Source organism: Mesoplodon densirostris, chromosome 3, assembly GCF_025265405.1.
Source record: "Mesoplodon densirostris isolate mMesDen1 chromosome 3, mMesDen1 primary haplotype, whole genome shotgun sequence".
Taxonomy (NCBI): domain Eukaryota; kingdom Metazoa; phylum Chordata; class Mammalia; order Artiodactyla; family Ziphiidae; genus Mesoplodon; species Mesoplodon densirostris.
This window is the reverse complement of record NC_082663.1, coordinates 154,962,032-154,989,168: the sequence shown is the minus strand read 5'-3', so window position 1 is coordinate 154,989,168 and position 27,137 is coordinate 154,962,032. Positions and strand designations below refer to the sequence as shown.

Genomic DNA, 27,137 nt, shown 5'->3' with positions numbered 1-27,137 from the left:
TGTGGGGGGCGGGGACAGGGGCCACCCCCGCCCACTGCGTGCCAACCTGAGCCCCGCCCGGGCTCTCGGCTCCAGCCTAACCCAGCCAGTCGAGATGTCGCGCGGCGGTGGCGCCTGAGCTCCCTGGCGGTTGCGCTCTGCGCCGCGGCCGCACGGTGTGCGCCAGCTCGGAGCCGGGCCAGTCCGCAGCCCGAAGCGTGGCCGATGCTCCCAGAGGGCGCCCAGCCCGTCCCGCTCCTCCTCCGCCGTCTCCTCTCCTCCTGCCTCGACCGCCCGTCTCCGTTTCCAGAACCCGACAGCTTCGGAAGAGGCGCGTTCCGTCCATCACCTCCTTGATTCTCGCCGCCTCCTCTTAGGTAAGCAGTATTATTCCCTTTTGAAGGCTGAGCAAAACAGTACTCCGAGAGGTGTGGAGACATTTACCCAAGGTTAATGGGTAACCACAGAGTTGATGTGGTTACAATAATAAATAATAAATGCCAGCAAAAATAAATGCCAGCAGCCTCAGTGAAACACAAAACAAAACAAAACAAAAAAAAGAAGGTGGGGGCTTCCCTTGTGGTGCAGTGGTTGAAGAGTCCGCCTGCCGATGCAGGGGACACAGGTTCGTGCCCCGGTCCGGGAAGATCCCACATGCCGCGGAGCGGCTGGGCCCGTGAGCCATGGCCGCTGAGCCTGCAGGTCCGGAGCCTGTGCTCCGCAACGGGAGAGGCCACAAGAGTGAGAGGCCCGCGTACCGCAAAAAAAAAAAAAAAGAAGGCGGGCTGGGCAGGAACCAGGCCTCTGTCCCCTCATACATGTTTGCCTGGACAGCGTGGGAGAGGCCAGAGTGGGCGGGGTGGGGGTTGTATGCAGTGAACTTTGCTCACCTTCCTGGGCTCACAGGGCAGATACCTCTGCCTGGGCCACCTGCCCCCAGACTCGGCATCCCTGTGGAGTTGGCTCAGGAGCCACACTGCCCAGGTGTCAAGGGGCAAGAAGGCACTTAATGCCTGGTCCCGGGGAAGGGAAAGAAGCTCCCTGGGTGCACCCACTTCCTGAATCCGCTGGCCTTGGACAACTTCATTTCTTTCTCTGCACCTTGGTTTTCTCATCTCAAAAAGGGGATGATAATTTGGCTGGGAGGATTAAATGAAGTATCATTTGTGAAGCACATGCGCAGCACAGTATCTTGGCAGATAGTAGGCATCTGTAAATGTCAGTTTGTCCTTCTCCTTTTTATAGGGAAGGTTGATGGGAAGGTCAGAATGCTTGCCACAGAGCCTGGCTTAAAGTGGCTGGGAAGGCTGTTAACCCCCACCCAGCACCCACTCACATTGTCTTGGGTCAGTTTCCCTGCGCTGGGTAGTATGTGCATCCATGCTACTTGTGAGTGGCCAAGACTGTAAAACCCTGGAGCCACCCACGGAGGCTTGGAATTTTCACCTTCTCTCTGGCTGCCACCTCTGGCCTCATCACCTTTCTCCTTGATTTTTGCAGCAGCCTGCCTGGGCTCCCTACTGCCTGCTCTTGGCCTTTCCCCACTCTGCCCTGGAGGGCACTTTCCAGCCTATGCATTATGTCTCCACTCTCCTCTGTTTGAGAGGTAGCGTCCCATCTTCAGGACTGGTCCCACGGCTCCTTCAGGCCCAGCTCTGGCCCCTGCCTCACGGACCTCTGCGCTGGGGACTGCCTCAGTGTCCTCATCTGTAAGTGCTTGTTGTTGGGAAAATCCATTAAGGGCATCCACTGTGCCCAAGGCCCCTCCTCCCACCGCCAAGGCAAAACCACTCCCCCGTCCTCTGTCACTGGGGCAGTGCTTGATGCAGTGCTTGATGCAGTGCATTGGCACTTGTGGGTCATCTGGCTGTCACCCCCAGGAGACAGCGAGTTCTGAGCCTCCAGTCCACATCCCCCAGTGCCTCCCCAAACCTGACGGTTGACCATGCTCAGCTCCAACCCACCATCTGCAAAAAAGCCAATTCATGACTGCTTTCTAACCAGGAGGAGCAGGATGAAGAAAGGCGGCCCTGGCTCTAATCCTGAGTGTAACTTCCTGGTGACCTCTCTGAGCCTCAGTTTCTTCACTTGTAAACAGGCAGAACCAGGTCATAAATGAAATGGCTTAACCCATGGGAAAGAACTGGCACTTACAGAGGCTTCACAGCTGTGTGCCCCCCCACCCCCCACCTCCCACCCGCTCTTCACTCCTTGTCCTCCTTTGTCTTCTCTTGTCCCCTGGGGCCAGGCCCTAGCCCGAGGGTGAAGGGAGAAGGGAGGTGAGCTGGCCATTCCTGGAGAGGCAGCAACTGAGGATTTCAGACCACGGCCAGAGCAGGCTAACAGGTAACTCCTGGTGCCCGCTGTAGCTTCTGCCAGGTCCAAGATTGTTCTAAACCTGAGACCTCTGTCACGAGCGGGGTGTTACGGCTGTCGGGGTGGAGGCAGTAGGACCCTGCTCACCTGCCTGCACCTCCTGCCTTGGGCTGAAAGTGGACTCCTGGGACCTGGACTCCCCTCCTTGAGTCACTCGTGCTGGGGAGGAGCCTGAGTTCACCTCTCTTGCCCTCCCTGCCCACCCTCCCCTGGTGACCTGGGGCAGCCTCAGGCCAACAGGTGCAGGTGGAAGCTGAGAGCTGCCTGGACTTGCTCAGGTGCCTGCCCTGGGGCAGAGAGCTCAGATCTGCAGGAGCCAGCAGGACTGCAGTGGGAAAGCTGCCCGGAAGTCCAGGCTGCCTGGCCAGCCTGCTGGCCCCACAGCCAGGCCCAGGCCCAGCTGCCGCTTAGGGTGGTAGCAGGGAACCTTGCCCTGGAACTTGTGAGGCCTGGGCTCCAGTCTCTTGGTTATAGTGATTGATGGGTGGCTGGCAGTGGAGAAGTATGGAAGGGAGGGGGAAGGATTGAGAGAAGTCTGGGGAAGTCTATGGCAAGATGAAAGGGTTGTGGAGATCGGTGGCCCAATATAAATGTACCTAATACTGAACTGCACACTTGAAGATAGTTACGATGGTAAATTGTGTGATGTGTATTTTACCATTTTTTTAATTTTTTTTTGCGGTACCCGGGCCTCTCACTGTTGTGGCCTCTCCCGTTGCGGAGCACAGGCTCCGGACGCGCAGGCTCAGCGCCCAGGGCTCACGGGCCCAGCCGCTCCGCGGCATGTGGGATCTTCCCGGACCGGGGCACGAACCCGCGTCGCCTGCATCGGCAGGCGTACTCTCAACCACTGCGCCACCAGGGAAGCCCAATGAGTTGTTTCTTGCAGGGGCACATCACCTTGTCCTACCCAGTCACACCAGGCAGGCTGTGTGGCTGGGGGCCCTGGGCTGCAGTATAAAACCTTTAGCATGGAAGCAGGTTAATGGTGGGCTCATGGTCTCCTAGACTGTCTCTACGCAGCAGGTGCGGGGTATGGTCGAATGCATATGTGAACAAGTGGATGAACTTACTCTTCAAAAATTGGGTTAGTGCGATTCTGGAATTTAGCATCAGGGGACCTGCACTCACCTTGAGTCTGGGCCTTTATTAACTGTATGACCTTTAACCTGCTCTAGACCTTAATTTCCTTATTTGTAAAATGAGGGTGATGATGCCTGTTGTAAGATTTAAACATGGTAACATCTCCGAAAGCCTGGTTTAGAATAAAACCACGTGTCTGACATGATCTTACTTATGTGGAGCGTAGAACATCACCCCGTGCAAGATAAGGAACAGGAAGAAAATACACCAGAAATGTTAACAGTCAGTGTTTCTGGGTGATTTGTTTTTAGATTTAATTTTGAAATAGTTTTGGTCTTAGAGAAAAGTTACAAAAATAGTGGAGTTTGCTTATACCCTTGACTCAGCCTCCACTCATGTTAATGTCAAACATAACCAGGTACAGTGTTGACAACTGAGAAGTTAACAGTGGTTCGGTACTGTAAATTGTGGACTTCATTTGCATTCAACCAGTTTTTCTACTAATACCCCCTTTCTGGTTCAGGATCCAGCCCAGCACCCCACAAGGCGTTTAGTTGTCATGTCTTCTTAGTCTCCTCCAGGCTCTGACGTTTCTTAATCCTTCCTCATCTTTTGTGACCTCACTTTTTGAAGAGCACTGGCCAGGTGTGTTGTAGAATATCCTCAGCTTGTGTTTACCTGAGGCTGAGCAGCATGGGGAAGGGTACCACAGAGATGTGTGCCTTCTCAGCGCGTATCAGGGGCTATAAGATATTAGTGTATCTCCTTACTGGTGACTGTGCGAAGACCTTAGAACACTTAAATTCCAGTTACTACCCTTTGATTTCCGAGGTACTGTTCTCTGTATAACTCTGCAGGCTTTTTTTTTTTTCTTTAATATTCATTTATTTTGGCTGTGCCGGGTCTTAGTTGCGGCATGCGGACTTCTTAGTTGCAGCATGTGGACTTCTTAGTTGCAGTATGTGGACTCTTAGTTGTGGCATGCATGTGGGATCTAGTTCCCCGATCAGGGATCAAACCCGGGCCCCCTGCACTGGGATCATGGAGTCTTACCCACTGGACCACCAGGGGTGTCCCTCCACAGACTTTATTACTGTTCTTTCACTCAGCCAATCTTCAGTTCGATTGACCCACGTATTTACCATGGTCTTTGTCCTTCATTCCTTCCTGCATCCATGATCTGCCATCTCAAGGAATTTTCCTTCCTCTCTCAGTTTTTTATGACAATGTGTATATTTAATGTTTCTTCTTAAAGGATAGTGTCTCTGTGTATAGAATTCTAAGTTGGCACTAGTTTTCTTTTTAGTACATCGAAGCTATTGTTCAGCCATCTGCTGGCTTCCATTTTTGCTGTTGAGGAGCCAGATGTAGTCGAATATTGTGAATCAGTCAGGTTTTGCTAGAGTATGATGCAGTAACAAACAGCCCCTGAATCTCCTTGGTTTGCAACATCAGAGGTTTGTTTCTAGCTTCATTTCCATGTCCTGCAAGTGTTGGCTGCAGCTCCTACCTGGGACATGCTAGTCTCCTAGCAGAGGGAAAAGAACCATGGCAAAATCATGTGATGGTTTGTAAAGCTTTTGCTGAGAAGTGGTGGCAGATGTCGTTTATCCACACATGTTATTGGCCAATGCCTGACTTCAGCAGGGTGGAAAAATACTAGCCTCCCATGGGGATTGGCGGCAAATACAGTTGACCTTCCATATCCAAGGGTTTTGCATCTGTGGATTCAACCAACCATAGATCAAAAATATTTGGGGGCTTCCCTGGTGGCGCAGTGGTTGAGAGTCTGCCTGACACTGCGGGGGACATGGGTTCATGCCCTGGTCTGGGAAGATCCCACGTGCCGTGGAGCGGCTGGGCCCGTGAGCCATGGCCGCTGAGCCTGTGCGTCCGGAGCCTGTGCTCCGCAACGGGAGAGGCCACAACAGTGAGAGGCCCGCGTACGGCAAAAAAATTAAAAAAAAAATTTTTTGGAAAAAACTCCAGGAACTTCGACAAGCAAAACTTGAATTTGCTCTGTGCCTGCCTACTATTTACTTAGCATTTACATTGTATTAAGTACTATAAGTAATCTAAAGATGATTTAAAGTATATGGGAGGATGTGTGTAGGTTATATGCAAATTCTACACCATTTTATATAAGGGACTTCAGTATCTTAGAACCAATCCCCTGTGGATACTGAGGGATACTCTTCTTTCAAGAGTTCTGTAGCACTTAGGGTACACCCAGGGAAATATAAACTATGTTTGTTTTTTCAAACAAAGGGGATATAATACACAAGATGGATTGTTTACACAGATTTTTGGAGGCTGCAAGAGCAAAAGAGGATGCTGAGTTTACCCGGATATTAGTAATTACAGGAAGCAGCTGCCACCCCTTGGCCTGGGAGGATAAAAGAGAAGAGGCAGGGTTAGCAGGACCTACAGGCTTGGAGGAGGACCTGCAGCTGGGACTCTGACCATAAGAAGGGCCCTGCTGGCTTGGGCTATTACCTGGGAGGGGGTTTGGTGTGGCTGGTGCTGGGAGCGTTGAAAGGAGCTGGGGCTGCTAAAGCGAAGCTACAGGAAGGAATCCCCTTCTCCCACCTGTTAATCTCCCTTTAGTGCCTCCCCGTTGGCCGAACGGAACAGAAAGTCAGCTGGCAAGGGGACCTTGGAAATATGGTTTTCAGACCCTCGCCCCAACATCACAGAGAAGGTTATGGAAGGGTGGGTTGAGACCTGAGAGACAAGAGGTAAATAACCAGCATTATTACCTGTTTTCCTCTGGATGCTTTTACTATTTTTCTATTTGTCTTTGATTTTCTACATTTTCACTATGTTGGGTCAAGACATGGATTTCTTTTTATTTATTCTGGTTGGGATCCATTTGAGTTCTCAAATCTGTAGATTAATATCTTCCATCCGTTCTGGAATATTCTCAACCCATCTTTTTTTAAAATTTATTTATTTTATTTTTGGCTGCGTTGGGTCTTCATTGCTGTGCACGGGCTTTCTCTAGTTGTGGTGAGTGGGGGCTATTCTTCGTTGCGGTGCGGGGGCTTCTCATTGAGGTGGCTTCTTTTGTTGTGGAGCACGGGCTCTAGGCATGTGGGCTTCAGTAGTTGTGGCTCGCAGGCTCTAGAGCACAGACTCAGTAGTTGTGGCATACGGGCTGAGTTGCTCCGCAGCATGTGGGATCCTCCCAGACCAGGGATCAAACCTGTGTCCCCTGCATTGTCAGGCAGATTCTTAACCACTGAGCCACCAGGGAAGTCCCCTCAACCCATCTTTTGAATGTTGCCTCTGTTCTGGTTTCTCTTTCTTCTTTCCTTCTGGAACTGCAATTAGAAATATGTCAGATCTTGTAACTTCCGTAGCTTCTGTATTTTCCATCTTTTTGCCTTCCCATACTTCTCTCTGGTTCGTTTCTTCTGAGCAGATTTCCTGTTCTCTAATTCATTCTTCAGCCGTGTCAAATCTGCTGTTAAACCCATCCGTTCAGTTTATAATTTGAGTTTCGAGTTTTGAGTTTCTATTTATTCTGTTTTTGCGTATGATACATAATTTTATGGAGTTCCCAGTTCCTTGCTGAACATTTTCAATTTTAGTATTTAATTTCTTAAACATAGTAAGTATAATTTGTTCTGTAGTCTGGAGTTCCTCCAGCTCTATTTCTGTTGATTATTATTTCCAAAGGTTTTTGCTCAAGGAATCTTGCTTCCTCCTGTGTCTGGTTATTTTTGTATGTTGAATATTGTGTTTGTGAAATTATTTGTAGAGATAACTTGAAATGGGGTGATTTTGTCATTCAAGGAGAATTTTCTATTGCTTTTGCCAGGTGCCTCGAGGGATTAGCAAACTGAGATCATGTTAGTTCATACTTAGGGCATGATGTTTTCTGGGGCACCTGAATGAGTCAGAGCCTGACTGCCATTCAGGGCAGGGCTGGCTTGCTTTCAGTTAACCCTTACTTCTGGGGTGCAGTCATTTGGGGCTGAATCCAGTGTCAGGCTGGTTTGTCAGTCCCCCCCACCCCCTGGCCTTGGCAGGCCCTTGACTCTGATTTTTGTCTCTAGCCATGCAAGGCCACTTGCATGAGGTGAGCTTGACCTCTCAGCCACTTCTTTCCAATTGGCAAAAGTTTCTGGGGGCAACCACAACATCAAGTATCAGGGTCACCTCTTTGGAATCCTGTCCTCCCTGGGACCTCAGCACAGCAGTTCCTCAATATCTTGTTAGCTCTTTGATGCTTTTAAGAGTGAGTAAGTGAGTGTGTGTGTGTGTGTGTGTGTGTGTGTGTGTGTGTGTGTGTGTGAATTCCCTGGCTGTCCAGTGGTTAGTATTCCAGGCTTTCACTGCCTGGAGCCCAGGTTCGATCCCTGGTCAGGGAACTAAGATCCTGCAAGCCATGCTGCAGGGCCCCCCCCCCAAAAAAATGTATGTGAGTGTGTGTGTGTAAGAATTGTATGAGCATTTGCCCAGCTCCTTTAGCTGTCTTCAGCAGGAGGTTTTGTCCAAAATATCTAGACTGCCTTTACTGGAAGAAAGGTCCTGGTTTGCCTTTTTTTTTTTGGCCGCGCTGCAGGGCTTGCAGGATCTTAGTTCCCCAACCAGGGATCGAACCCGGTCCCGGCAGTGAAAGCGCCGAGTCCTAACCACTGGACTGCCTGGTTTGTCTTCTAAACTATTAAACTATCAGTGTGGAGGGTGGATCAGAAAGTACAAGAGTGGTTTTGGGGAGACAAGTTATGTTAATCCATGTGGAAGATGCTGTAAGCTTGGATGAAGGCATTGGATGCAGAACTGGAAAGAGGACAGATTCTGAGAGCTACTCTGGATGTTGAGATGATGGGCTTGGGTTTTTTTGTGTGTTTGGCATGAGTAACTGAATGTAATAGTCCCAGTCTCAGAAACAGGTGTCTGAGAGGAAGAACAATTTGGGAAGAGAAGATCAACAGTTTGGCTTTGGGTATGTATATTTGATGAGGCTTTGGGATATCCAAGAGAGAATGTTCCATGGGCAGTTGCATATTTGGGTCTGGAGTTCAGGCAGTGATATATAACATTGTGAGTCTTCAGTAGGAAGGGGGCACTTTGACCCTGTGTTTTTCTTGAATGGAAATATTTTAATTAGAATTTTTGCCAACACTGATGATTTTTTCTTGGGTCAATAAAGCATTTTTTGAATAAATTGCACTAAAGCAAATTATTATTATTATTATTTTTTTTTTTTTTTGCGGTATGCGGGCCTCTCACTGTTGTGGCCTCTCCCGTTGCGGAGCACAGGCTCCGGACGCGCAGGCTCAACAGCCATGGCTCACGGGCCCAGCCGCTCCGCGGCATGTGGGATCCTCCCAGACCGGGGCACGAACCCGTGTTCCCTGCATCGGCAGGCGGACTCTCAACCACTGCGCCACCAGGGAAGCCCTAAAGCAAATTATTTTGATGAAAAAAATTTAAATACAGAACAGTCAAACGACTTCTTATTTTTTGCATTTAAAGTTTATTTTGCAAAAAAATTATTTTCATGGTTATCACTGCTTTTCAATTTTTTATTCAATCCAATTTTAAAATAAAATCAATTTCTTCATCCATCAGTTCGCATTTCCTTTTGCGACTGTTATGTCTATCAAGTCCAATCTCCTGGATCAGGTTTTGAAGATCTAAGCTATGTCAAGAAGATTTGAATTTTTCCAACATTTTAAAGCCAATCATACATTTTGCCGGTGCAGTTTCAGCTGTTGTCAGTTTTATTTGGTGGTGTTCGGTGGAAGAGTGATAGTTTGTCTCTGTTTCTTAGGGAATCCAGGAGAAATTTTTGAGGAGTTTTGTGATCAAGACAGAAATGGAGAGTGAGAGAATAGAATAGTTGAGGAATACCAGGACATGGAGGGAGAGGGAAGGAAGAGAGGAGAAAGGGCAGAGGGGGGCAGAAAGAGAGGGGGAGGGAGAAACGGAGGATTTGGGGAGACAGGAGAGCATGCAGGGTACAGCAGGACAGAATACCCTTGGGGTTTAAACAGGCAGGGTAAAAAATTGCCTTGCTGTCGTCCTCTGTATATCACTGAAGCCCTGAGGTTCAGATCCTCTGGAGAGAGAACGGGGCTCAAGGTCAAGGCTGGTGGGATTACCATATTGAAGGCAAGTCAAGGAGGATGAGGAGCCAGCGAGACCCTCAGAGAGGGAGGAGGAAACCTGGCTCGGACCCCCGCCTGCCCTCCGGGTCTGGCTGGGCCCAGGTGTGCACGCGCTGCCCTGCCCGTCATGCAGTCGGTTGGGAAAGTAGAGTGACGGGGAGCCCCGCTCAGCTGACCTGATGGGAAGACGCGTGGTGGGAGTGCTCTGCTGTGCTGAAGGGAGAGGCCCCCTGCAAGGACGGAGTCCTGCTGTTCTTCCTCAACTCCAGGGGCCCCGGATCTCCTCACTGTTCATGAGCCCAGCCTGAGGGTCACCGTGCAGAGACTGGACTGGAGCAAGGAAGCAGGGGTGCAGGTGTCTGGGATTCTACCGGCTGTTTGATCCAGAATGGTGGGTCGGGTCTGGGTTCATAGGGCCGAGCCACCCTCACCAGGCCCCCCAGCCAGGTTGCTGCTACCCTGCCCTGAGCCACCTGGGACCTGTCTGTAAGGCAGCCAGGTTTACCAAATGAAAACACAGAACTCCTAGGCAAATTGGAAATTCAGGTAAACAATGAGTTATTTTTTATACCACTTTTTAATACTAAAAAAATAATCTGTCTGAAATTGAAATTGAACTGGGGCTTTCAACGTTTTGTCTGACAACCTTACACTCCTCCCGCAGTTCTCCCCTCCTTTCCATCCCCACCCCTGGCTCAGGCCCACCTGAACTACTGCAGCCCCCTCGAATCCTCTGCAGCTGCTTCTACTCTGGCCCTCGCTGGGCCATTTTCCACACCAGTCACCAGTTTACCGGGCCAACGCACATCTCTGGTCTTGCCACCTAAAACCCTGCCCAGAGGCTGCAACTCAAGACCCATAAACATGTTTGGTGGTGGTGGTGGTGGTGTTTTCCATCAGAACATTTCACTATAAAGACTGGACTTCTGGCTTCTCTTTTTTTAAAATGTGAAGCTATGGCAGCCCTGAGCCCAGATTTCCACCTTTGCCTCTATCACAGGGAGCCAGGAATGCCTCTCCCTTTCAGAAAGGCCCTAGTCTGCACTTCCCCTGGGTCTCGTGGGCCACATTCACTTCCTTAACCCGCCCTTGTTCCATCTGAGCTTTTGACCCCTGATGTGCTAAAGTCAGATTACCAAGCTTGACATTCAAGGCCTTTCCAACTCAGAAGACATCTCCTCTCTCCCACCTTCTTTCTTCCTCCATTCCTTTTCTTACCTTCTTCTCCTGGCCCATGGAGCGCTGGACGGCTCCTTAGCCTGTCCCATCCTGGCCACACTGTGCCTGCACCTACTGACCCGTCTGCCTAACAGGTGATCCTCCTTCCTGTGGTCACATCCTGGCCCAGGCAACAAGGACAGCCTCCCTGAGACGCCCTCTGTTACCTCCCCACTGAAAGGTGCTCTCTGCGTCTCTTCTCTGGCCATCCACAAAACCATTTATGTTCATTGCCAGCTTCTTTCTCAACACACATACACACAAATAGATCCCCGTGGCTGAGCATCCACTCTGTAGATGCTGGGGAAACAAAAGGAAAATGACCTTTGTGAGCTCCCAGGTAAGTGTGGCAGAGCTCATGGGCAGGGCTGAGAACAGGTTCCCATACAGAGAAAACCTTCAGCTGCCTCTAACTTGGAAGAGGAATTTCCCAGACTGAGGAAACAACCAGGAAACTCAGGAAACTGAGCCTGAAGGGGTGTGGCCCACCTGGAGCCAGTGGGAGCGACTTCCTGGGAAAGGGGGAAGGTGCTGAAAGCAGTGGAGCCGGATGTGAGCAGTCCCAAAAGCCAAGCTCAAGACTTGACTCTAGCATAAGTAATTGAAGACCAGTGGAGCTTTTAAAGCAAAGAAATTAGGTAATGAGCTACTAGACTTACTAGAATGTAAAACCCTTGAGGCGCAGGGATTCTGGTCTGATTTATTTTCAGAAGGCTGGTAACTACTGAATAAATATTTATGTAATTGTGTGAATGAGTGAATGAATGTGTTGCACGAAGGTCATTCTGGGAGCAGTGAGAGGACTGACAGGAGTGGGAAGAGCCTGGGAAGGGAAGTCAGGAGGTGTGGGGAATACCAGGTCCCAGGTGAGGGTCTGCATGGACAGGGGGAATGATCAGAGGGCTGGTGGGTCCACCTCTAAGGTGACTTAGCTGCCTTTACTCTGAGGGTTGGGCCTTCATCTTTGCAGCAACTCTGCATGGTGTCTGGCCCAGAGTAGCTGCTCAAGAACTATTTGTTGAACTTTCAACAAAAGAATGTTCTAGGTCTACTCAAAGACAGAACCACGTGCTCTTGTCTCCAGCAGTATGGTGGCTGGTCTGGAATTTCCTCCTCCAGAAACTGGTCATTCTTATAACATTTCTTCCCAGTTTACTTAGAGCTTTTGCAGACATTGCTTCATTTGATCCTTATCACAGCCCTGAGAAGTGGGAACCATTAGCTCCATTTCACAGATGCAGAGACAGAGGCCAAGAGAGGTTGTATGACTTCACCAGGGTAAAACGTGGGAGAGATGGAATTCAGACCCAGGTCTGCCAGTGTCCACATCCAGGCTTCTTTCATCATTTACCTGGAAAGATGTGAGTAGCAAATGTGAAAAGGCACATGACGGCCTGTGGATTCCGTGCTGAGCAGGTATTAATGGTCACAGCTTATGTTCATTGAACACTTCCTGTGTGCCTGGTACTGCTCCAAGCAGGTTGTAACAGGGAAGAACAAAATCTGACTCCATGTTGGATCTGTTTCTTTTACTTTTTTTTTTTTTTTTTTTTTTTTTTTGCGGTACACGGGCCTCTCACTGTTGTGGCCTCTCCCGTTGCGGAGCACAGGCTCCGGATGCACAGGCTCAGCGGCCATGGCTCACGGGCCCAGCTGCTCCACGGCATGTGGGATCTTCCCGGACTGGGGCACGAACCCTTGTCCCCTGCATCGGCAGGCGGACTCTCAACCACTGCGCCACCAGGGAAGCCCTGTTTCTTTTCCTTTGACCTTTGCTTTCCGTTACTTTTGTTCTGTCTATAACTATAGGCATACATAATGGCCTGCCTCGGGGAACCCTGCCCCTCTGCCTGAATGTTAAACTAAAGTGCCTTTGTTCAGCTCACAGGGAAACACCCTGACCCTGCCCACCTGTGAATGGCTGCAGAAAAGAAGAACTTAACACATCTCCTCCCCTGAGGCTGGCCCAAACCAGGAGATATTTTGCAAGACTTATGGCCTTTTTACTTTACTTCCTCACCTCCTCCCCTCTCTGCTCTATAAAAGAAATTAGCATCCAGACCCCATAAGATGGTACTCTAGGACGCTAGTCTGCCATCTTCTTGGACACCTGGCTTTCTGAATAAAGTCGCTATTCCTTGTCTCAACACCTCATCTCCCAACTTACTGGCCTGTCATGCGGCCAGCAGAGTGAGCTTGGACTCAGTAACAAGGTGACACGGGTCACCTCGTTTATTCCTCAAACACCCTCTGAGTTTGGTCTGTCACTCTCCCCATATTACAGATGTGGCAAAGTATAAGGGGTGGGGAAGGGCTGACACTGCCAGGGAAGGCCCTGGGAGGAGATAAGCCTGTGGGTGGGGGAGGAGGAAGGCACTCCTGGAGGGAGGCCTGGCTTGAGTAAAGGTGTGGAGGACTGGGCAGAAAAGTGTGGGGCTTCCATCAGAAGAGGGGCAGAGGCTAAGGGGGCATGTTAACCGAGGCCCTGGCCTGTCGGCTCTCTGGAAGGAACCAGACCTGGCTGATCGAAGTCTGGCCACAGTAGGTCGTAGGGCGGGGGCTGGGGTGATGGTCGTGCACTGGGCAGTGGTGAGGAGGAGGCAGGAGAGGGAGAGATGGCTGCTGGTCAGCATACTGCAGGCCTGGTCCAGGTGAGAGACGGTGAAGACCTGAAACAGCAGACGTCAAGAGGGAGGGAAGAGGCTTTCCCAAGGAAGGATGGATGGGATAGGTCAGCAACCACCTCTGAGCGTCACATTCAGTTTTAGGTGACACGTTTTTATCAATAGATGCCTGTAGACCAGAGATTACATACTGGTGTCCATAGGTTTTTGTTTTGCCTGCACAGTATTGACTCATGTAGTGTTTTGTTTTAATTAATTACCAACTTAAGAAATCAAGACATTTCAAATACAAATCCAGATTTCCTGTTTCTACTGGAAAGTGAGAGAACTGGCAACAATGGGGCCCCACTTCTGCATGGTAACAACTGGCTTGTTTCCAGTAACCGAGGTACATACTCTCTTTGCTGCAGTCGCTGCCACTCTCTGTTGTGCACCACCCACCTCACACACTGATGTCACTGGCTTGGCCCCCGTAGGCACTGAGTTTGCAACACCTGATTTGGATAAACTGGAACATACATGGAGGAGGGGACAGATCAGTTAATGACTTGAAACATGTTATACAAGACCAGCCAGAACAATGGGGGATATTTACCCTCTGGAGGTGTGATCGTAGCCTTCATGTTTAAAGGGCTAAGATGCAGGCGCAGGAGGCAGGTCTGTTCTGTGAAACCCCAGAAAAAACTTAGGACCAGTGAAAATGTGTGTGTGGGAAGCAATTTTCAGCTCAGCCTAAGGCCGTTTTTCAACATCATAACTGTTTCAAGATGTAACAGGTAATGTCAGGAAGTGGCCAACTCCCTGATGTGGAGGTGGGGGAATGTTCAGGCTGAGCCTGGACAACCGTTTCGCCTCAGCCATTCAGAGGGAATCCAAGTGTTGCATGTGTAGCTGAACTGCATGCTCTTCACGGTTTCTTCAGCCCTTCAGGGTTGGATTCTGTGCCCATAGACTGGATGCCTGGGTGAGGGAGAGGGACTAGCTAAACTGGCTCCTGTGTAGCTGTCCTAGAAGCCTGAATATGGCGGCTGCTGCTGCTGCTGGGAGAAGCAGGGAATTTAGGCTGCAGCTGAGTGGCAGGATTTCTGTGGTGCAGCATGAAAAGCTTTGGGTCAGACCAGTTGGGTCTGTAAGAGGAGAGGCATGTTGGATGACCTCCAGGGACCCTGCCTGCTTAGGCCACCCGATGCCCTGATAGGAGTCTGGATGGCTAGGCCCTCTGTCCAAGAGGGACAGGGTAGGAGTTGGAGTAGTCGGTGTTGGGGGTTCCTGAAGGCAGCTGCTATAAGCGTACTTCCTAAATGTGAAAGGGAGCTGTGATATTGTGATTTAAAATGATAAATATATATTTGGTCTTCTTGTTTCTGGCACAGAGCTCCTAAAACCCTTGCAATTTCCTAAGCGCTAAGAAGATTTAAAGTGTCCTTTGTTATGTTAATGAGGTGACTTTTGGACGCACCTAAGGATGAGGACTGTTTGCCTGGAGAATCAACCATGTGATTAGAGGATTGGAACTTTCAATCCCACCCCCTGACCTCTGGAGAGGGGAGAGGGACTGGAGGTTTGGTCAGTTGCACTGGTCAATGATTTAATCCATCATTCCTTGGCAGTGAAGCCTCCATAAAAATCCAAAAGGATTGGGTTTGGAGAGCTCCTGGGTTGGTCAACACCTGGAGATTGGGAAGAGTGGCGTGCTCCTCGGAGAGGGTGTGGAAGCTCCGAGCTCCTTCCCCATACTTTGCCCTGTGCATCTCTTCCATCTGGCTGTTCCTGAGTTATATCCTTTTCTTTCTTTCTTTCTTTTTCTTTCTTTCTTTTTAATTTTTATTTTATTTTTTATTTATTTTTGGCTGCGTTGGGTCTTCGTTGCTGCATGCAGGCTTTCTCTCATTGCGGCAAGCGGGTGTGGGGGCTACTCTTTGTTGCGGTGCGTGGGCTTCTCATTGCGGTGGCTTCTCTTGTTGCAGAGCACGGGCTCTAGGCACACAGGCTTCAGTAGTTGTGGCTCGTGGGCTCTAGAGCGCAGGCTCAGCAGTTGTGGCTCACAGGCTGAGTGGCTCCAAGGCATGTGGGATCTTCCCGGACCAGGGCTCGAACCCGTGTCCCCTGCATTGGCAGGCAGATTCTTAACCACTGTGCCACCAGGGAACTCCGTTATATCCTTTTCTAATAAAGTGGTGATCTAGTAAATGTTTTTCTGAGTTCTGTGAGCCACTCTAGCAAATTAATTGAATCCAAGGAGAGGTTCTTGGGAATCTCTTGATATAGCCAGTTGGTCAGAAGTGAAACCAAACGCCCCCCAAACCAAGTTTCCCTGCTGAGTTTATGATTAACTTCTCTATCCAAAACTTTATTCCCATTCTTGTCTCACCCTCGTTTCCCTCGTGATTGAGGAGGATCAAAGAAATGGGGGGATCAAAACCAAGCAGGAACCTGCAGGGCCCTCCTGGATACAAAAGCCCTCTTTGTCTCCTGTTTCTTATTTATGGAAAAAGGCTTTAGTCTCCTAGACCTTCCCTGAGTTCCAAAGAGGAGACTCAAACAGTTACTCATTAGGGAAGTGAGGGAATGCAGAAACAAAGGAAAAGCTGTTAAACAAGGAAAGTAAAGATGGCTAAAACAGTAGTTCAGCCATAAAGCAGAGTCCTAGCTCCTCCTCAACAATCTGACACATATCTTTGAGCTCTTCTGCAGAAACTAAGACCCACCCCCACCACGCAGGTGGAGGATGGTGACCACATGCTGACCACAAGCACTACACCCCAGACTGGTTAGAACCAGAAGGTTGATGATTAAGATTATAGAAACATCACCCTATTACCTTACCATGAACCAGTCAGAAGAAAGTCCATGAGCTGCCACCCTCACCCCAAACACCGCCTTTAAAAACCCTTCCCTGGGGCATTCCCTAGCTGTCCAGTGGTTGGGACTCTGTGCTGTCACTGCCATGGGCCTGGGTGCAATCCCTGGTCAGGGAACTAAGATCCCACAAGCTGTGGTGGAAAAAAAAAAAGAAAAGAAAAGAAAAGAAAAGAGATTTATTTGAGCCAAACTGAGGACTATAAACCAGAAGCCAGCCTTCTAGATTACTCTGAGAAACTGCTCCAGAGAAGCATGGTTTTCAACACAGCTTTACATCTTGGCAGAAAAAAGACCATTAAACAAGTCAGGGATACATTTCTTGAAGGCTTCAAAAAAACCAGACCAGCACGTACACAGCAAGTCAGTATGGCCTTAGCACCTGGGAGGGGAGTCTTACCATTGAAGGAGGACCAGCATTGGCGTCCCAGGAAGGGAGGCATTTAATCTTTATTTTTAACATGAACATTCTTTACTTCTGGTCAATGTGCCCTTTTCTTTAATAATTAAAGCAGATGTACAAAGTATGTTTGATAGGCCACAAACAGGTTATTCTAGTTAGCATAAAATTCAAGTTAACTCATGTATAAGCCAGAGTGACTTCCCCATACCTCAATATGTGAACATTTCTCTTATCAATTGCTTGGCGATGTGGGAAAAAAGCCCACACGTTGGAACTGGGGTGCAGAATTGGAGGAGCATATACTTCCCTGAGGTCATCTTTTTGTTGCAGGAAGGGGGACCCCTTCCAGGGCCCTAGAATGGGCTCTTGTCTAGCACTTGGAAATGAATTGTCTGAGGAGATACATGTGCTGGCAAAGCAAAAGACTTTATTGGAAAGGGGACCAGAGTAGAGAGCAGCAGGGTAAGGGGGCCCAGGAGAACTGCTCTGCCAGGATGCACACAGTCTCAGGTTTTATGGTCATGGAGTTAGCTTCCGGGTTCTCTCTGGCCAGTCATTCTGACTCAGGGTCCTTGCTGGTGGGGCATGCATCACTCAGCCAAGATGGATTCCAGCGAGAAGGATTCTGGGGGGTTGGTAGGACATACGGACTGGTTGGTGTCTCCTTTCTCCTTTTGACCTTTCCCAAATGCTTCCAGTTGGTGGTAGCTTGTTAGTTCTGGGTTCCTTACCAGGACCTCCTGTTGTAAGATAACTCATGCAGGTGGTTACTATCGGCCTGGCCAGGGCGGGCGGTTTCGGTTAGTGGTTCCCCTGACTCCCTGCGAAGAGACTTCGTACTCAAGATACTTCTTGGGAATCGGGGCGGAGGTCTCTTTCTTCTGTGACTACTTCCTGCTGAGAGTGGGCGTAGTCCTGTCTAGTAGAGTAGAAGTCTCTCTCCACCTGATCTAAATCGAGGTATTCTGTGCCCAAAACCGGCATTCACCCTTGTAATAACAGCAATTTAGCCTGAAACTGTTGGACCCTGTTGGACATGAACCTTGTAAGCAGTTGAAATAGACAGGGGCCAAACAGGAGGCCTAACAGGGTGGTCATTGCTGGGCCCAGAAAAGGAAGGCAAAATTTGGGGTGAGGGCTGCAGGGTATGTGACTTTCTTCTGATTGGTTGGTGGTGAGGTAACAGAGCGGTGCTCCAGGAACCTGGAATTCAGCCTTAAGTTACCATCCTCCACCTGGGTGGGGGACCCAGCTCTGTGGAAGAGCTCAAAGATATTCTTACGCTTACTCCTTGAGGAGGAACCAGGACCCTGCCACAAGGGTGCACCCCCATTTGATTGCTCCTCCCCTGTTTCTGCATCCCCTCCCTTCCACGATTAGCAACAGTTTGAATCTGCCCTTTGGAACTCAGGGAAGGTCAAAGAGGCTGAATGAAGCCTATATCCTACAAACAAGAAACAGGGGACACAGAAAGGATTTGTACTCCGGAGCCCCACAGAGTCCCGCTCAGTTTCAATTCAGGGAACTAGATGACAACGGCTCTGGCCACTTTCTGCTAAAATGGGGCATAGTCCTGCCTCAATTTGGAGAATAGACACTGAACTGGAAATATTTCTCAGTTCTGAGTCCTGTATCTGAGTCTTGTATGATCAAAATCTCAATTCCTTGGCCTGCCATTTTGGTGTAACAGACCCTATTAAAAGTAGTTGGGGGAGTGACAACTAGAATTTTAATAGACAAAATAAATCTCATTCCATGAGGAATTCAGAAGACTAAGTCTGAAACCCAGTCTGGACCTCACACCTTGAGGAGACTTGTAGCCAGGTAGCCAGTTGTTTGCTTTTATCTAAGTAGGTTTAACTTCCAATGTGGTATTAATATATATACATAACAGGAGCTATTGGCCACTACATGTCTCCTTTTCCTACTCTCTGATCTAAAGCAATTTCATTTTCTGAAAATTTAACAGTTACAAGAGGATATCTTGAAACCATAAGGTTGCAGCTACCAGCTGTCAGCAGACATTGTGGGGTTTTTTTTGCTTTTTTTTTTTTGTGGTACGCAGGCCTCTCCCTGTTGTGGCCTCTCCCGTTGCGGAGCACAGGCTCCAGATGCGCAGGCCCAGCGGCCATGGCTCACGGGCCCAGCTGCTCCGCGGCATGTGGGATCTTCCCGGACTGGGGCACGAGCCCGTGTCCCCTGCACCGGCCGGCAGACTCTCAACCACTGCGCCACCAGGGAAGCCCAGCAGACATTGTTTTGAGAATGGCTGGTGGCATCCCAAGTCTGACACAGCTCAGAAAACTCAAGTGCTTAACAATACAAGGACTTGTCTGAAATCACGTCCATAATGCCACCTAGTATTACCTTGGATGTCTGAACCACAGCTCCTGCATTTTGACTTTCAGTTGCATTTCTCTCCTTAATGGCCAAAGCAGATGTCACCATTAATGATTTTAGTGATTTTCTAGATATGAGAAGATGCAAGAATTTGGACTCATAAAGTCTTTTCCTGAAAGTATCTTAACTATCTGAAGGCCTGTTCTGCCAGTTTTTCCAGAGCACAGAGCGCCTCATTCCTGATCTCCACCCTGAACTCCTTTCAGGGTGTGTTGAAGGTCAGTGGCTGCAGTGGCCATTGACCTAATCCTTGCAGAGGCAGATGGCAAGTGCCAATTTTCAGTTGGCAGGGCCCCTTCAGGGTCATAAATTTGACCATGGTTTAGGGGTCATTTCATGACCGTTTCATCTCATGGTGCTAGGAATGTTCATTCCTAGGTCTGGCAAAGATTTTGCTGATAGGTCACTCAGTGTGCTATTACTGGACTAGGCCTTATTAACAGTAGCCAAAAGTCTCTGGACCACCTGTCTTACTAGTCTCTTATGGTCCAGGAAAATATTCCCTCTTGTTGCTTCTTTCCATATCTAGAGTTACACTGTTACAATCATTGATCTCATATGGAACTATATATCATCATTTTATCAGAGGCTCAGTCACACATTTGGTAATGCAAGATACAGCAATTTTGTAAAACAGGCAATATAAATATAGTACTGTTAGCAGTATTAGTAAGGTCATAAGCAAGAATATAAGTCAAGAACTTCCATTAGGTGCAGCCCAGTATATCCCAGGTCATCTGACTTAGTCTGTTCTGTACAATCCTTATCTTTAAGGGAAGTTGTATATTGCTATTGTCCATGAGGCACCCAGCCCAATTTCCTGGTGTTACCAGGCTGGTTATCCCTAGTATGGTTTAATTGTCCCCAACCTCAGGGAGCCTTTAAATTTAAATGACCATAGCCTGGTATTAACTTCCTGGTTGCAGATCATGGACCGTTTGATCTTCAGCCAAAGACAGATTACTGAGTTAAGTTTCAGAAACAAACTTAGAGTGTCCTATTAATAATTCAATTAAACTTTGCAACAATATAACATAATAGCAAGGAATTATCTGAGAAGTGAGTCTTAGTGAATATAGACCTCATAAACAGAATTAGAATTTGATATCCATTGAAATATCTCTTTCTCTCTAAAATTACCCTCATTTTTGTCAAATATAGCCAAATCAAGATTAATTTGTTTCTAAAGTAAATCTGGTCCATCAACCAAATAGGCTCTTCCACACTGACTTTGGTGTAATTTCTCAGGAGTCTCAGACTGAATTCCCCAAAAGGCCTCTCTGGGCCAGGAAATTCATGCCGAAGGTGCATCATCAAATTTTGCCTTGGTGAATTTCTCGCTTTCAGAGGTCCCCAAAATATCAAGATTCCTACACCTGTTAGGAGGTGGCCTCCCTAATTTATCTGATAAAGCTGCTAGGAACCTAAAAGTTTCCAGTTTCTGGAGGGAGCAGATAGAGAGCAAAGATAAATATTTCAATTCTGCTTACAAAGGTATAATTTACCAAATTACTGTAAGTTATAATTAGTTTGCAGGGAAGGGTTTTCCTTACAGCTGGAAAACACAGATTTAAACCAGTAATTTTTCAGATAGAAACCATAAAAATTATATCAGTGTTCACCCGTTCACTCAGTCCTATGTAACTAATCCTTTTGTTAACAGTTTTATGAAGCCATCAGGTTTTTCCTTGGGATTCTTTAATATATTACCCAGGGCTTCCCTGATGGCACAGTGGTTAAGAAGCCACCTGCCAATGCAGGGTACACGGGTTCGAGCCCTGGTCCGGGAGGATCCCACATGCCGCGGAGCAACTAAGCCCGTGCACCACAACTACTGAGCCTGCGCTCTAGAGCCCGTGAGCCACAACTACTGAGCCCACGTGCCACAACTACTGAAGCCCATATGCCTAGAGCCCGTGCTCCACAACAAGAGAAGCCACCGCAATGAGAAGCCCGCGCACTGCAAGGCAGAGTAGCCCTGCTCGCAGCAACTAGGGAAAGCCCGCGCACAGCAGCAGAGACCCAACGCAGCCAAAAAAAAAAAAAAAAAAAATCTTACCCAGTTTCCCAGTACAACCTGAGATTTATCAAAGTACAACAATAACTGTCTATAGATGACAGAAAGACTTAAAAAGTCATGGTTATTAAACATCTGATCACAATGTAATTGACAAAAGAAACTTACTGCTGTGACATGCAACATTTTAAAATAGCTAGAATTTTGACTGATAACATTTTACTAGTACATACTAGATTTTTAAGAATTACATGTAGGGCTTCCCTGGTGGCGCAGTGGTTGACAGTCCGCCGGCCGATGCAGGGGACACGGGTTCGTGCCCCGGTCCGGGAAGATCCCACATGCTGCAGAGCGGCTGGGTCCGTGAGCCATGCCTGCTGAGCCTGCGCGTCCGGAGCCTGTGCTCCGCAACGGGAGAGGCCACAACAGTGAGAGGCCCACGTACTGCAAAAAAAAAAAAAAAAAAAAAGTCCCACCAGCATCGCCATTTGTTGCAGGAAGGGGCCTAGAGTGGGCTCTTGTCTAACACTTGGAAATGAATTGTCTGAGGAGACACACGTGCTCACAAAGCAAGAGACTTTATTGGGAAGGGGACCAGAGTAGAGAGCAGCAGGGTAAGGGGGCCCAGGAGAACTGCTCTGCCAGGATGCACACAGTCTCAGGTTTTATGGTCATGGAGTTAGTTTCCGGGTTCTCTCTGGCCAGTCGTTCTGACTCAGGGTCCTTCCTGGTGGTGTGCGCATAGCTCAGCCAAGATGGATTCCAGCGAGAAGGATTCTGGGGGTTTGGTAGGACATATGGACGGGTGTCTCCTCTCTCCTTTTGACCTTTCCCGAATTCTTCCAGTTGGTGGTAGCTTGTTAGTTCTGGGTTCTTTACCAGGACCTCCTGTTGTAAGATAACTCATGCAGTTGGTTACCATCGGGCCTGGCCAGGGCAGGTAGTTTGGGTCAGTGGCTCCCCTAACATTTTTATATAGCTTTGACTTCTGAATCATGAAAATGTTTTAGATATTCAAAAAGTAAAGTTAAACTGAAAAAGATTAAAAAACGCAAACCTGAAACAATACGAATAAAAATTACACCCAATAATGTATCAAATGAATAACATAGGGCCTCCCTGGTGGCGCAGTGGTTAAGAGTCCGCCTGCCGATGCAGGGGATACGGGTTCGTGCCCCGGTCTGGGAGGATCCCATATGCCGCGGAGCGGCTGGGCCCGTGAGCCATGGCCGCTGGGCCTGCGCATCCGGAGCCTGTGCTCCGCAACGGGAGAGGCCACAACAGTGAGAGGCCCGCATACCGCAAAAAGAAAAAAAAAAAAAAAAAAAAAATGAATAACATAACCAACCACACACACTTAAGCAACTTTGAAGCCAATAACAGGACATTTTCTAAGGCTAAAAAGAAGTGACCAGAAACTCTCACCTTTGCTTGGGAGGCTTGTTGAAGGAGTGATTTGGGGGTGTATTTCTGAAAGGGTTCTGTTTGTGTGCAGGATACATGTATTATCTTGTGATTTTAAAGGAGTGTTATTTGCTTGAGCTCTCTGGGACTGTTTATAGCAAAGCAAACACTTTAATAAGTAGATATACACCAAATAACGCAGCACTTGGGTTGCCTCAGGCTGTGAAAACAACACATACCCAACCCTCGCCCCCAACCCAGCAAGGCGATTGCGTGTGCCTGAGTGGACAGCGCCCCCTGCAGGACGATGTTTGCTGAGCGCCTGCCTCCCCCACCCCCTCTTACAGTTCTTGTGTATTTATTACAAATTAGTTTTTCTAACACCAAAACGCGGATCCTCCTCCTTCCCCCAGATTTTATGGGAGAAGATATCTGTACTCATGAAGTCTGTGTCTTTCTCACGATTCAGTTATGGGCCAATGGAAAGGACCGTTTCCACAGTGCGACAGAACGAGGTTAGAGGGCTAGAATTGCCTCTTTTTTTTTTTTTTTTTTTTTGCGGTACGCGGGCCTCTCACTGTTGTGGCCTCTCCCGTTGCGGAGCACAGGCTCCGGACGCGCAGGCTCAGCAGCCATGGCTCACGGGCCCAGCCGCTCCGCAGCATGTGGGATCTTCTCGGACCGGGACACGTACCCGTGTTCCCTGCATCGGCAGGCGGACTCCCAACCACTGCGCCACCAGGGAAGCCCTAGAGTTGCCTCTTAATAGTCTACAGACAGATGTCTTAACCTGGGAGAGTCCCGCCTTCATCCTGTGGAGATAATGGAAAAGTAGCTCTCCAGATGGTCTTGAGGATGAAATCAGATATGGGGAGAGGCTGTCTCAACATGAGTTGGGTTAGAAAACCAAGGTGGGAGGGCATGGGGGCCACAAATCTGGAGCAGCCAGGAAGAGCCAGGTGGCAGCTCTTTGTTGGGTGTCCTGGTTAATCATTGGGTCAATGGCTGTGATAACCAGACAAGGTGTGTCTAATCCCCACGTGCCAGTGCAGACCTCCACGGCCGAGCAGTCAGTGACTGGCCTGGACATGATGATGGGCAAAGCAGGGCCATGTGGGTGCCCAGGTCTGCCTGACTCCAGATCTTGAGTTCCTTCACCTGCTGGATGCTGGGGGTTAGCAAAGAGGTGGCCCGTTCTCCAGGGACTTCTAGCTGGATTGGGCAGAAGGGAGGTCTTCCTCTGCTCTCAACCTTTCTCTGCCTTTTCTTTAGATTTCAGCTTCCCACCTGGGAAGGAAGACCTGAGCGACCACCCAGGATGGCTGGAAGCCTCCCAGCCCACCCACCATGGACCCTCCACCTTTATCTCATAGAGCCTGAAGCCACAGTGATGTCCTTGAGCAGTTAGATGACAGAACAGGCATTGGGGCTGGCATGTGGTAGGTACACTGTTCATATCTGGGGAGAAAGGCTTTCCTTATGAGCCTTATTTTGTTAGCTCAGCAGCAGCAACTATGCACCAAGTTCCTAAATGCCTGCAATGGCATTTGAGCCTCAGAGCCAGGCTTGGACTGAGGTGCATGCATGTGAGATGTGTCTGCTTGATGCTGTCCTTTATTTACTACTTTCTACTTGTCACTCACTGCAGGAAGTACTTTACAGGTGTAATGGGGACAAGAGTTTTGAATTGTATCATTGTGATTTTTTTTCTCTTGCATTCCCTTGGATATGAATTGCCAAAGACATTTTTTTTTTTTTTTTTCTTTTTGCGGTATGTGGGCCTCTCACTGTTGTGGCCTCTCCCGTTGCGGAGCACAGGCTCCGGATGCGCAGGCCCAGCGGCCATGGCTCACGGGCCCAGCCGCTCCGCGGCATATGGGATCCTCCCAGACCGGGGCACGAACCCGTATCCCCTGCATCGGCAGGCGGACTCCCAACCACTGCGCCACCAGGGAGGCCCCAAAGACATTTTTTGCCTTGGTCCTGCTGCTGGAATGCAAATCTTTAAGTCCAGCCCAGAGCTGAGAGCTAGCAGGTAGAAAGAAAAAAGGGTTTTGTAAATTTCTTTAGTTCCCAGGCCAGGTCGACAAGTTCAGAGCTCTTCAAACAAGGTGCACAAAACTCCTGGGGTGCACAAAGTCTTTCCAGGAGAGGGTGTGGGCAGGGAAACCAGGAAATAATTTTTACTACTTCGACTAATACATGGAACCTGAAAAAAATCTTGTAAAAGATACATCCATGAGTTTTTAGTCATTGTATCTTGAAAATTTGGGTAGTGCCAGAAAATGTTCCAATCACATCGTATTTTATGTAACTGAATTGTATCCCAGGTACATAGATGGTTTCAAGGGAGTCAGTTTTCAGAATCTCAGCTTCTTTGCTAAAGTTGATCTGCCTGTAAAAGCATCTGAGGTGACAACTACTCCTCTCACATGTGACACCCACCCCAGATCTCCCTCTGTGGGGTTGCTCCTCTGATGATTACTCAAGGGTTCTGCAGGGCTTCTTCTCTTACACATACCTCTCTTAAATGTAAGGTGAGGAATTTTGGTCATATTGTGAAGTTCTAGAGAAAGATGTATGCGAGCTTGGGGTTCAGGGAGTTGCGGAGATTTTTAATCTCTTTGCTTTTTCCACCTCTCTCTCTGTTTTTTAAAATAGAATTTATTTATTTATTTATTTATTTATTTATTTATTTATTGGCTGCATTGGGTCTTCCGTTGCTGTGCGCGGGCTTTCTCTAGTTGCCGCAAGTGGGGGCTTCTCTTCGTTGCGGTACGAGGGCTTCTCATTGCAGTGGCTTCTCGTTGCGGAACACAAGCTCTAGGCGCGCAGGCTTCAGTAGTTGTGGCACACAGGCTTCAGTAGTTGTGGCTCGCAGGCTCTAGAGCTCAGGCTCAGTAGTTGTGGCGCACTGGCTTAGTTGCTGCGCGGCATGTGGGATCTTCCCGGACCAGGGCTTGAACCCGTGTCCCCTGCATTGGCAGGCAAATTCTTTTTTTTTTTTTTAAATAAATTTATTTATTTATTTATTTATTTTTGGCTGTGTTTGGGTCTTCGTTGCTGCGTGCTGGCTTTCTCTAGTTGCAGTGAGCAGGGGCTACTCTTCATTGCGGTGCGCGGGCTTCTCATTGCGGTGGCTTCTCTGGCTGCGGAGCACGGCCTCTAGGTGCGCCGGCTTCAGTACTTGTGGCTCTCGGGCTCCAGAGCGCATGCTCAGTAGTTGTGGCACACTGGCTTAGTTGCTCTGCGGCATGTGGGATCTTCCCAGACCAGGGCTCCAAGCCATGTCCCCTGCATTGGCAGGCGAATTCTTAACCACTGCGCCACCAGGGAAGCCCCTCTTTCTCTTTTTTTTAACTGAAATATGATTGACATAACATTATATTAATTTCAGGGGTCAACATTTCAATATTTATATATATTACAAAATGACCACCACAAGTCTAGTTAACATCTGTCACCATACATAGTTACAATTTCTTTTTTTGTGTGTGATGAAAACATTTAAGATCTCTCCATCTCTTATCCACCTCTCCTTTTGCCTAAAAATGCTTTGCACTTGAAGGAATCCCCCAGGAGCGAAGCAAAGAGAGCACAGTAGGAATTACACCTCCCTGGGAAGCAGCTCCTGTGTTCTCAGTGCTCATCCTTAGAAGCGTCCTCAGCTGGTGGACAAGCCTCTGAACAGCGGGCACAGCAGAGGATAGTGATGCTGAGCCATGCTCATGTTCTCCGGGAATACCAACATTTTCAGGACATATTGGCTGAAACTCACAGATGATATTTCTATGATATTTCTTTCAGATTCTTTGTGTTATTAAAAAATGGAGTCAACCTGTTTTATCAAATCGTATAGAATAGCCTTATTACAGTCTTCATCTCATAAAATGTTTGGTATTTTCTATTTCTGTTATAAGAAAGAATTTTAGCACCAGGTCAATTTGTTTTTTGCAGTGTAGTCAGCCCTCTGTATTCGAGGGTTGCACATCTGTAGATTCACCCAGCTACTGATCAAAAATATTCAGGGGAAAAAAAATTTCAGAAAGTTCCAGAAAGCAAAACTTGAATTTGCTGCATTGGCAACTATTTACATAGCCTTTACATTGTATTAGGTATTATAAGTAATCTAGAGGTGATTTAAATTATATGGGAGGGAGGATAGAGGATGTGCGTAGGTTGTATGCAAATACATTTCATATAAAGGACTTGAGCACCCTCAGGTTTTGGTATCTGTGGGCATCCTAGAACCAATTTCCCACAGATGCTGAGGGATGACTGTATATACATCAATAAAAGATGCTTTCTTTTTTTTTTAATAGAGGTATAGTTGATTTACAATTTATGTTTCAGATGTACAACATAGTGATTCAAAAATTTTAAAGATTATACTCCATTTATAGTTATTATAAAATATTGGCTATATTCCCTGTTCTGTACCATATGTCCTTGTAGCTTATTTATTTTACACATAGTAGTTTGTACTTCTTAATCCCCTCCATCTGTCTTGCCCCTCCCTGCTAAAAGATGCTTTCTATGTTTAAGAATTATTTATCAAAAGTTATATTTATATTGTTTTGGTCAATTTTGTATTAATTCTATTTGTAATAATAATTCAACTCAGAAGATATGTTTAACACTTAGGATTTATG

General features: G+C 48.1%; 1 long non-coding RNA gene across 1 annotated transcript; it reads left to right on the top strand.

The window, feature by feature from the left end:
• Positions 1-89: 89 nt before the first annotated feature.
• Positions 90-27,137, top strand: LOC132485867 (uncharacterized). Its single transcript, XR_009531427.1, has 3 exons — positions 90-356; positions 23,758-23,924; positions 26,054-27,137. It is a non-coding gene; the product is annotated as an uncharacterized LOC132485867 (long non-coding RNA).